The 12072-nt window shown below is 54.7% G+C and overlaps 1 long non-coding RNA gene across 1 annotated transcript; it reads left to right on the plus strand.

Annotated features, from left to right (window-relative positions):
• Positions 1–385: 385 nt before the first annotated feature.
• LOC130152911 (uncharacterized) lies at positions 386–9582 on the plus strand. The gene is made up of 2 exons (XR_008823142.1): positions 386–4608; positions 9327–9582. It is a non-coding gene; the product is annotated as an uncharacterized LOC130152911 (long non-coding RNA).
• Positions 9583–12072: the final 2490 nt, after the last annotated feature.

Genomic DNA, 12072 nt, shown 5'->3' on the forward strand with positions numbered 1-12072 from the left:
TTTCTGAAGCTATCCTGTCTGGACTCTTGGGCGAATTCAATGTGTCCCCTTCTCCCTCATCCAGACCCCGAGGACTGAGGCCACCCTTTGCAAGATGAACCCCTTGGAGGGAGCCAACCCTTTCCCTGCACCTCACTGTCACTTGGGAAAGCATCAGCAGAGTTTATTGCTCTGACCTAGGAAAGCGCTCCTGCAGGCAGTGTGCCTCCAACTGCCCTGGGATATGTTCTCCTTCAGGTTGGACCACTGCAAGTTGGGTGCCCTGTGGGGCCAGCCCAGAGCCTGGTGCTGCCGTGTGCCAAAGGGACACGCACAGCACCACAGAACGGGGATGCTCACTGGTCATACGCTGAACACAGCAGCAGCAGCAGTGATTTAGAGCAGAGATTCATTTCTCCCATCTCCCACGGCACCCAGCAGCAGAGTGAGCACCAGGAGCAGAGGGAGTGCTGGATGATGCTCCCTTGCGCCCTGCCCAGCCTCAGCTGCTCCGGAGCCAGCGGCTGCATCCAGACCATCGCCCTTCCCAACTGCCTCGTCCCCTTCCCGACTTGCCTCCAGCATCTCATAGCCCCGATTTCCACAGTTAATTTATCAGTTTAATAACGGCATCATCAAGAAGGGTGAAGCAAGGCTAGCACTGAGCCAGCTCAACTTTATATCACCCAGAGTAAAAATGTCATGTAAGATTTACTCAACATGTATTTTATCAAAGTGCTCAAGCGCTGAAGTAAAAGGGCTTTTAGTTACAGCAGATTGAAGGGGGTGGCATGTGGGGAAGGAGGAGAGAACGGATGGATTTTAGCTCTGCCAGAAGCTCTTGTTGCTTTTGCATCAACATCTTTATTTTCTAAGAGAGGATTTAAGACCTTGTTGTGTATAAACAACCAAGACTAGAGGAACTCGAACGGTGAGGAACTGTAAAAGGTTATACTGAAAAATGCTATTAGTCTGCATGAAATAAGATTCTTCTTGGAAACATGACACTGAACATTTAAGGGAGGGGGAGGAATAGCTGTAAAATGGCTATAGAGAAGGGGTTACAAATTAAATATAATAAAAAGAATCCTTTTGAATGAGATCTTAATTTAACCTCAACATCATGACCATATATTTCAGGAAATTAATCCCTTGGCCTCCAATAAATCCAAAGTATAACACAACCACTTATGGTTCAGCAATGAGCCATTAGTATGGGCTACAGATCCTGCAAAACCACCAGACCCATTATTTAGGAACGTGCTGAATTACCCAGGTCTGATGCAGCTCATCAGCCACCGGGGCTGCCGGGCTGCCCGTAGCACTGGCCACGTCGAACACCTGCACCCCGGCCCCAGGGGTCTTCTGGCTTTTTTCTCTGCCCCGTCCCACCCCTCCCAGGACTTTGTTCCTGAGCAAACATCGTGCTCCCTGTCTGCAGGAATAACCTGGGAGAGGTCTCAGGGAGGAGGTCAGCCTCGCTCGGTGCCAGAGCCCGGAGGAAAGCCCCGTGGGGCAGTGGATGCCGTCCTGCCGGCGCCGTGCGGGGCTGCCAGCCTCTGCTAAACCAGCATTCATCCAGGGCTGGGTTTGTGCTGCTTTCAAAACAAAATAATTGGGGACAGAAGTGCAAGAGCAAACTTCCTCCGGAGCCTTTCCGAGCCCTCTCTGTTCCACTGCACGCGTTGCCAGCTTGGCACCAGGTTCTTCTGCATATGCCCCAAAATGAGGAAAGTAACTTCTAATGAGTCAAGAGTGTAACCTTGCTCTGAGAGCGAACATATGCCACCGCAGCTCCCTTGGCAAAGGCACTTGGAGCCAGTTGCTGGCGCTTCAGTGAGAGCTCTTCCCATCCAGGCTGCAGACACTTCAGGATAAGTGTCTTTCTTGATAAGGAACACGTAGACCAGGTGAAGAGCACTGAAGCTTTGCAAGCTTCAAAGGACCTGCTGGCAGAGGCTGCTGCATCCCTGCTTCATGTCAGAAGCAGCCGGCCATGCAAGCAGCCAGGTTTCTCCTAGAGAAATGTCCCTGCGAACCGATATGGATATTGAGGAGCAAGCGGCGATCTGGGTGGTGAAAGGCATCATTACAAACACCAGCTGCCCCGTGTGTTTAGATGGGGTGATAAAATCTGAGAGCACATGGACACGGACAGCTGCAAAGCCCCCAGCATAGCCTTGAATCTTGAGAGAGCCCACACCCTCTCCCCAGCTTTCCTTTCCAGACAGGAGAAAGCAGCAGAAGTGGGAATGTGTCCATCCTGATGGGCAGTCCTGCAGAGAGCTGGCCCGGAGTAGTTCAAGCTGGAAAATGTCTTTTTGACAGGGGAAAAAAAACACTTTGCTATCTGAAAGCTTTTTGGTCAACAGCACAAATGTAGGGCAAAAACCCAACCATAAGTCCAAGAGCATCCCAGGAAGCAGAAAAAAAGGCAAAAGTGCAATTTTTGATGGGGAATCACAAACAGATGGGGAGGATCTTCCACCAACAACTCTGCAGTCCAGCAAACCCCTTTGACACGGTGCAACCAGTGTCTGGCTGACCCACCATGGGGCCGACAGAAGCCAGGTGACCACAAAACACCACACCAACCACCTTCAAGCAGCGAGTTTCCTGCATTTATGGCGGGATCTCCTATTTGTGGCCACACGAGGGGTTTCCCACCTGCAAAAATTGCCTGCAGTTGGAGAAGGCGTGAGGTGGGAACGAGGGGTGCTCTGCTTTCTCATCAACCACCAAAGTTCTCATTTATTGCACAGCCCGGTTCCCAAATCGCTCGCGTGGTTCTCGCTGAAGCGGATGCTGTGGTTTTCTTGTCTGAAATAAATTGCGCAACAAATTCAGCCCAGCGTTGAGAAGCATTAGCTAAAGCAAAACAGCTCTAATAGTGCTGGTCCTGTACGTCCCGCTGGGAGACTTTCAATTGATGGACTTACAAGAGATGAAATATTCAGTAGGATTAAGAATTTGGAGGAGGTGGAAATCAAAGTGAAAAAGAACACAAGTAAAAACAGCTTAATCCAGCCTTCTAGCACTAATTGTCATTGGGATTCAGGCTAAAACAAACACAACAAAACAAGCTGCCAATTTGAAAGGGGAAGGAAGAGGGTGAAGACGATTCCCATCGCATCGAAAGTAACCTTTTTATCTCCGCGCCACCGCAGACGGCAGCAGGCAGGCAGGGACCACTCCGTCCCTCCTGCCCTCACCATGGTCCATGCAGGCAGCCCGCCCCGGCTGCATGAGCAGGATCCATCCTTCCCCCATGGGCAGCGATGCTTTTAGCAAAGGTGCCACCATAAATGCCCCTGTCGGCCGGGCAGGAGCCCCCGGGCAGCCCCCGGGCTCTGCAGACCCCTCTCATCGCTCGCAGCTTGCGCAGGAGGAGCAGAGCCCAACACGTTGCCCTCGCACTGCTGGGGCTGAGTCGCAGGAGAGGCAGATTATCTTACAGCCGAAGCCGAGTTATCCAACACTGCAATTTAAGTTGACAATTACATGGTAACCGACTTGCACACAAAGAGAGGCTCTGGAAGTATTCCCAGAATACAGAAGTCTGACAGTATCCACCCAATTTGTTGCAACAACAAAGAATACTGGAATATGTCCTTTCATTTGGCAGAGGAGTATTTCATTTTTTAAGGCTAGGTGGAGAAATTTAGCCTGCTATTTAAGGAGCATGTTGTGCCTTGAGAGTGACAAGCCAAGAGTTTCACTAGAAAGCCAAACTCAAACACAAATTGCATCCTGCCACCCAGAAACTAAATTGCACCAAAGAAAGAAATTAGCAGGGCCGCATCTTTTGTTAGGGCCTGCGTTTTCAGTCTTAGGAAGACAGAAGTGGGGGCCTCTTAGAGCTGCCTTGTATGTTCCCCTTCTCTGCATTAGCTCCAGGAAAAACAACATCCCAGCAAGTACCTTTCATTTTTTTAAGCCCTCCCTTCATGGCAAAGCTGGTTCATTTGCAGCTGCCTGGGCTGCTGGGACAGACCCAAGGTGGCAGCTAAGGGAACCAGCTCGGTTTACCCACTGGTGGGGCTCGGCACCTCCCCAGGGCTCCCAGCAGACAGGTTTCCAGGTTCCAGCTCAGGATTTGGGAGAGCTGTGACATGACCATTTGCTCTGCAAGTGTCAAGAAACCACAATGTCCCGCTCACGTGGGGAGGTGGCGAGCCAGGGCCGATGGCACAGCAGCGACTGTGGGGACACAGAAGGAACCACTCATTAATTTTCTCATGTTTTCCTGATAATTTTATATCAGGGTCTTCTATTAAATACATAAAACCCCAACACCCCCCCCAAATTCTAACAAGGGAGATTCTGTGTGCCAGAAGATAACCCTGGCAAACTATAACCCAAAGCACTTTGTGGGGCCACAGGCAGCACGTGCTGGCTGGGGAAGGAGCGCTCCGGCACCTGCTTTGGCTCTGGTGTAACACAAACAAGGAGGAATAAAGACTTTACACCCCCAGCACAGACATCCCTAAGACGACTTCCCCGTGTTACCCAACCCTCGGGCTGGCTGCGCGGGGTGAAGCGGGGGCGCTGACAGCCACGGGCTCGGCTCCAGGCACTCCCACGTCACTGAGCCCCTCCGCCTCCTTCAAAGATCTGTGTCAAAAAAAGGTTAGTGGCGCAGGCATTTCTTGGGATTTTTTTTTTGGTTTTTTTTTTCTTGTGGCCGTGCTTCTGGTGGAAATTAGTCAGCTTTCCAGAGCAGAAACCTCAAGCCATAGCCACATTTCTGAACCGGCTCATCACTGCCACCATTCCACAAACCACTTCCTTCCAGGTTACTGGCAGCTGGTCCCGGCAGGCGATTAAAGGGCAGGAGCAGGGCTGGTGGCAAGGGGCTGCGCATCCCCGTGCCTGGGCTTTGCTGCCAGCAGGCAGCTCCGGCGCAGGGCGGCGGGACGTGGGCACAGGGCAGGGCGCACGGAGCCCGGAGTGAGGGAGGTGCGAGGTTATGGCTCCACAGGGCACTGCGGGCAGGCATGGCGAAGCCCTAAGGCAAACTCATGGGACTCGGCTCATCGGGATTCTGGTCACATCAGCCCCAGTCCAGCGCTGGGGTAGCCACAGCTCCCATGCCGGCTCCGACAGTAGCCCAGGCAGACCCATCTCATGCCTGCCTGCACAGGCAGCACAGCCCCCCATCAAGGAGGCATCTTTCCTGGGGGACACAGGTTTTTATGGCCCTGCACATCCTTCCAGGAAGTTCAGAGGAGCTCAGGGACTCCTGAGCCACCGCAGGTGTCTGCCAGCAGCCCTGCCACCTTTGCCTCCGTCTCAGGGTACTGGAGATGCTGACCCCCAGCACGGGGCTGGGTGTGATGCTGGGGCAGGCAGAGCCCAGGGTGCAGCACGCCCAGCGGCACCAACCGCCTGCACTGCGCCAGCACACGGCAGAGAGGTTTCAGCAACAAGCTCTGAGCCAGAGCTGCTGACACTAACCCAGCACTGCCACGCTCACACTCCTTGCTTTTCCCCACGGAAACAAACCCTTGGCTCGGATTTTGGTTACAGGAGGTGTGGGTGAGTCCAAGGGATGGCACGGCACCAGCAGAGTCATGGCTGGCCCAGACACAGCCAGCTTGACACTCGCACTCGCAATGAGTGTTTCACAAGAACTCGCTGTGGATGGGAAAGTGCAGCACCTTGCTGAATCTGCAAACTGCTGCCCCGCCGCTGCTCCCCCCCTTCCCCTTCCCCTCCCTCCCTGCCCCACGCCTGCCCCGCTCCCCGTCTGCAAAGCCTTCCCACCTGGCAGAGCCAACCACTCCACCACGGGAGCTTTGCAGAAGCTGGGGGTGGAAAATTTAGAGCAAAAGAAAAAGGGGAAGAACTTGAGGAATGCTCGGAGGAAACGGAGAGCACAGGGGCGGAAACCCTGTGCATTTGTCCAGCTCAGTGCTGTAGAATTGACACCAGGCTGAGGATGTGAACCGCCTGAGATGAGCACATCCCCCAAGCCAAGGTGAAAGTCACGGCAACCAGAAGGAAGGACACACCACCCACAATGCTGGCAAAACCCTCCTCCGAGTTTCAGACGTGCCAGGGGAAGCAGGTGTGGGCCCACTTCTCCTGGGCTGATGCAACGGTGCAGCACAAGCCTGCGCAGAAGGATGGGAGTGAAATGAGAAAATGCCACCCTTTTAAACAGTCACCTTCCTCCTTCAGCCCTGCAAGGACACAGGCAGAGCCTGCAGCCACCAGCCATCCCAGAGCAGCATCACTGCTGGCTCCTGCCTGGGAGCCAGCCCTGTGCAGGACACGTGGGGCTGCAGGGCAGGATTTATCCATGTCATCCACAAGAGGCAGGACCAAGGACCCAGCCAGGACATGAGGCTGTTTCAGCACCCAGATGAGTTTCTCAAATTACTCAACAGAAACCAGCTTTATGCTGGTGAGCCTTTGAGCAGCCACAGACTGGATTGCCTCCCACACTGTGGTCCAGGGGAAGCGGTACACTCTGTCCCTGTCCCCGTGTCCCCATCCCCCCGAGCTCAGCATCCAGGGGCAGGCACAGAGGGGAGAAGTGGGACCTGCTGCTCCCACAGGAGCGGCATCGGCATGGACCACTTGCACCCCACCTGCAGCCATCAGCAAGAGCATTGTTGCCCTGCGGGGACGCTGCCAGCTGCCCGACCATAGAGATTTGTTTTCTTTAGAGAGGATCTCAGCCTGAGGGGGGAAAAAAATAAAAAAGACCCCCCAAAAAAGAAAAAAGAAAAGAAAAAGAAACCATGGCCACATCCTGCCTTAAACTGTCGCTCGTGATGTGTTATTTGCTGATGAGGATGCACGGAGAGTGGTGCTGGGGGCGGGAGCTCTCCTCCACTTGCCAAGTAACACTTCAGCTATGAGTCAATCGACCGAAGCCACAAATCCATTTGCTTATGAACACAAAACCACAGCAGCCCATGCTGCTTCTCAGGACCACATGTGCCACCACGTGCCCGCCACTTTGCCCAGCTGCAGAGGGGCTCCCTGCCCAATGGGACACGCTGCAACCGCCCCTGTGAGCTGACCCTGATGCTTCCCCAGCTGGGACCCCATGCCCTGTCCAGGGTCACTGCGAGGGGGCCTGAGCCCTCCCAGCACTGGGCTGCAGGGATGGGGCCATTGCACTGCCACAAGCAAGCTGGGAGGGGGAAAGTGGTGCCGGGTGCTGTCCCAGCTTCCCAGGTTATTTGCCCCACGGCGCTCCCGTTTTGCAGGCTGGGCTCCCTAGTCCATCACCGCACAGCACCATGGAGCAACGGCTCTGCAGAGCATCGGCCGTGCCCCGGCCCTGGCAGCGGCGCAGGGATCACACCTGCACCACGGAGCACAGCCAGCCTGCGCCCCCGCAGCCCCTACCCGCGCCTGCCAGCACAGAGGTGCTGCCACCCTCACGGGGCAGAGTTGGACCCTTCACCCATCGGTGTGGGGCTGGGTGGGGTGGAGGCTGGGGCTGGGTAAGTCTCCTGGTATGCAGCGTTTTGAAAGCCCGGTGCTTTTCCCCTGTGGGTTAATAAACACTCGACGTGGGTGGCTTGTGACTCATGAGCTCCGATGCAGAGCGCTACAGGTGCTGCTAGCATGGAGAAATCCAGCAATACAACACTGGAAGAGGGGAAGAAAATCCTGAGCAATTAGAGGCTGCAACCGGGGGCCAACTGGGACCCCACGGGAGGTGCTAAGTGCTGTGGGAAGGGCACTGGGGGTCCCCCCCTTTGCTTCCTCCACCAAACACCCATGAGACAGCAAACAGCCACAGCATCACAAGCCCACCCTGGCCCACCCTTCATCACCCATCAGATGATGCCGTGGGGTGTGAGCGGTGCAGAGGGCTGCCGGGACATTGCAAAATGACTCCCCTGGGGCCGTCCATGGGGAACACAACCACTTCATCGCCACATCCAAAGCACACCTGCTGCAAACAGCTCTCCAACCGCAGGCAGATGGAGTGGGGCAGCCCCAGAGAGGGTCTGGGCAGCTTTAGGCATCACAAACACCACTGGTCCATGCACTGGCACAGCAAAGCATCCCCTAATGAACACACAGTAGTTGTGAGAGAGTCTCAGAGACCACACGTGCACCATGCACCCTTCCTCCAGGCTGCATGAGAAGGGAAAATAACCGCCGGGTGCTGCTCAGTGACAGGGAGCCAAGTGCCCCCGCGCACCCGCAGGCACGCACCCACGCCCCGCCATCACCGGGACGGCGCAGCCTCCTCAAAACCGGGCCTCAGGTTCACACGACGCAGCATCTCCTCCCTGCGAGCCAGGGGTTATACTCTGCAGCACAATTAGGAGGAGAAAAACAATTATGCGGTAGAAAAACATGCAAGAGAAACAGCAAAGCATGTTTCTAGGGTGAGATGTTATCTGTGAAGCAAAATTGTACTCTCAGGAGCTTTGACAGATTTAGAATGTTTTCCTGTGGCACTACATCACCAGGAGAAAACTCACACTGCCAAGCAAAGACACATCCCCACCACCAGAGATACTGCCTCTGCCCCACCAGAGCTGCCAAGCACACTCACCCCCCGCCCCATCTCCTCCTCACCCCCTGCCACATCTCCCGGGGCAAAACAAGGATCAGCAATCACAGGTTCCTGGTGGGGAGAGAGGATTTAGAGAATTGCAGCAGGAACAAATGGCTGGAGAAGTCCCAGCACCTGTCGGTGTTAGGGGCAAAATTCATGGTCTGAAGCTGTTTCTGGTCAGGGCCAGTCCCCTGCCCACTCGACCAAAGGCAAAGGAAGGGCTTGGCTCAGCCGTGTTAATTCCTCAGCAGGGCTGTTTCCCTAATGAACGCTCCCGAGTGCCAGAGGTGCCCAACCAGTCCTGACAAGGCTCAGCAGGACACAGCACCGAGCAGGATCTGGGGACAGCACGGGGAGCTCCCCGCATCCCGCATCCCCAAAACGGCACTGCCCGCCGCCTGATCCACATGGCCTGAGACACCTGCTCGGCCAGGACCGAGGTGCAAAACAAGACACAAACAGCAGGAACAGCCCAGCTGGCAAGGAGCAGGGTGCTCACTCAGCACCCACACCTTAAACCAAGGCTGGTAGTGCCAGTGGTCGGCTCCTGCCCTGTTGCAATCCTCGGGTACAAGACAGGAACCCACAGCCCAGCCCAGCTGGATGCTCAGCCCAGCTGGGGACACGGGGGCTGGCTGGATGCTCGCACTCAGCCTTCCCACCAACAGCCTCTGCGCAGCAGCAGCGACAGCCAAGATCTCTCTGTGTAGACCAACAGCAAACCAACCCATTTCAAACAGGCCACCAACACCTCCAGGGCGGGAATACTCACCACTTTTTTTTTTTTTTTTTTTTTTTTTTTTAATTAAAGCAACACTGCATGGAGTTTTTGGGAACAGCCACGTGCACCTTATCCCTGCTAAGGATTTTGCTCTTGGCTGCAGGTAATAACCTGTGCCCCAAGTTGGCTCAGCAGGAGCAGCACCCGCTTCAAAACCAAGGCTGCACTGGCATTCAGCAACAGCGGCACTGCCCCGAGGAGGAACCGAGGAGCCTCTCCCCTCCCTTCCACCTCCCGTTCTCTGCATTAACCTTTTTGGATCCTTTATTAAAGCAACTGAACAGTTTAGAGTTTTTTCTTCTCCTTTCTCCTGTGTGGTTCTCGGTGTAATCTGCCTTGAATATTTGATGTGGAATCCCTTGTGAGAGCAAGAAGTGTTTTTATGGGCGCTGGAGGAAAACTCTTGCAAAGAAGAAGTGGTAATGAGTACCCCTGAGTACCCTCTTGGTTTCACAACCGCCTATGTTTAAAAATGAGCAGAAATTGGGCAAGTGGTTCTCATCTGGGAGCAGAGCAGCCTCTCGCTCCCAGCAATGCTCTGCCTTCCAGTAGCTCGGTACAGTTGAGCAACACTTGTTTATTCCAATTGAAGCTGACACAAGCAGCAGTCCAGACCAACCAGATGAGCTCATGTGTGTCCTGTTTTATTTCCAACGCAGATTAACAGCATCTCTTTAATTTCTAATGGCCCATTCTGGGATTTGCAGACAGTGTTCAAACAACATTACGGGCTGCGTCTCTGCATGCCCCTCCACTTGCACATCCCCTCTGTGACCAAAATCATGATTTTGCACAATGCAAGAGCTCTCATCCCAATTACATGGGACGAACTCACAGGAAGCTTCTCATCACACGCGTGCACCTTTTTTTTTTTTTTTCATATCCAGGTCTCTGAATTTAACACAGCAGACACAATCCCTCTCCTTTTCAAAGGCAAAATATTCTCTTTCATTTCCAGACCCCTGTACATCATAACCCAGAGCAAACTCCGCGCAGAGCTGCACAGCGACGCTGTGGCTCAGCGTCAGAATAAATAGCTTTCAGAAGTCCTGGAGGTATCTCTGCTCATCTCGAAAGGAGTTTGCCCCCAAAGCACGCACCTGCGGGGCACTGGGCCAGGCTGGCAGCGGGACGGGGAGCCACTCCGTGCAGCAAGCCAAGAGCAGGGCTTTGGCAGGGCGGCCGGGGCGAAGGCTCGGGGCAGGTGAAGCGCTGCGGGTGCCTGCGCCTCCCTGCGCCTGCTGCACCCCGGCAGGACCGGCTGCCACGCAGCAGGCTGCAAGGTAACAGGATCAAACAGAAACCAGGCTCACGGGTCCTTCGAGAGCAGCGGGGTCCTGCTTCACCAGGAAGCCTGGTGGAAATGGCTGAGCAGTGGATGCTTTTCAAGGGCCACGGCTTATTCACAGGGACAACTGCAAACCAGCCACGGAATGGGAGGAGAGGCAAAGTGGGACAAATGAGGCCTCGCTGGTGTCCTGCCAAAGCCTGCTCCCTACCCATGCTGCCTACAGGAAGAGCTGGAGCCAGGGTTCGGTGCTCGCAGGGACAAGGCTTTGCAGGCAGCGCCTGCATGCACGGCTGGCCAGCCAAGCCCAGCACTGAGCTCTGCCAAGACTGGGGGTCTGTTTTGGAGATACAGGGTTTGATTATTTTAGCGAGGCTTAACAAGTTGATTAGTGCAGCTTGGGCAAGGCTGGGGGTCTCCCGCAGCTGCTTGGGCTTTGTGTCTGAATACCCCAGGCAACTTCTCCTTCCTGTGCCTCTGGGGGTCCATACACAACCCCTCACCCATGCAAGACCAACAGCCCCAACCCAACGGTGGGATTATCTGCCTGTTCCTGGCTGAACCACGGCTGCCGCTGTGCAAAGGCTGTCTGCAGGCAACGGGCTGGCAGGAGGATGCACCTGCAGAGCCACGGGGGCTCATGTACAGTGCAGCCCCTCACAGAGGCCTTCCAGTACTGAAAGGGGGCCCACAGGAAAGCTGGGGAAGGACTCTTTATTGGGGATTGTAGTGATAGGATGAGTGGTAATGGGTTTAAACCGAAAGAGGGTAAATTTAGATTAGATACAAGGAAGAAATCCTTCCCCGTGAGGGTGGCACGGCACTGGCACAGGCTGCCCGGAGAGGCTGTGGCTGCCCCATCCCTGGCAGTGCCCAAGGCCAGGCTGGACGGGGCTGGGAGCAGCCTGGGCTGGTGGAAGGTGTCCCTGCCCGTGGCAGGGGGGTGGGACTGGATGGGCTTTAAGGTCCCTTCCAACCCAGATCGTTCTGTGATTCTGTGTCCCGCGCAGAGGCAGCCCCCTCTCTGCCAGCAGCCCCCCTGCTTGCTCCATGAACCAGACCAACCTGCACAGCTGGAAGGAGCAACACTGAGGATTAGCCAGGCTCTCAGACAAACCAGCATGTTGTAGCAATGTGGGAAAGAGATCTGGTTTCCCCTGAGCTTGCTCCCATCCCCACACTGCTGTGCTGCAGCAGGATCAGAGAACATTATTAAAATAGTGTCATGTTACCTATCAATAATAAATGACCAGAATAAATTCACTGTTCTCTGCTTAATAACCCTACCGGATTTCCATTTAAATATCTGCAAAGAAATGGGTCCTCATTCAATGAGCCTTTCAGATGAATGCAAGCGCCTCATTTGCAGAGAGGCAGCCCAGGAGCACCTAGCCCAACCTTTAACGGGAAAGTGCTTTTCTTCTGCTGCAGCAAAGGGAGGAAGAGAAGCTTGGGACAGGTGAAATAAATTCAGCATCAGTGATGTGG

Source organism: Falco biarmicus, chromosome 7 (genome assembly GCF_023638135.1).
Source record: "Falco biarmicus isolate bFalBia1 chromosome 7, bFalBia1.pri, whole genome shotgun sequence".
Classification (NCBI taxonomy): Eukaryota; Metazoa; Chordata; class Aves; order Falconiformes; family Falconidae; genus Falco; species Falco biarmicus.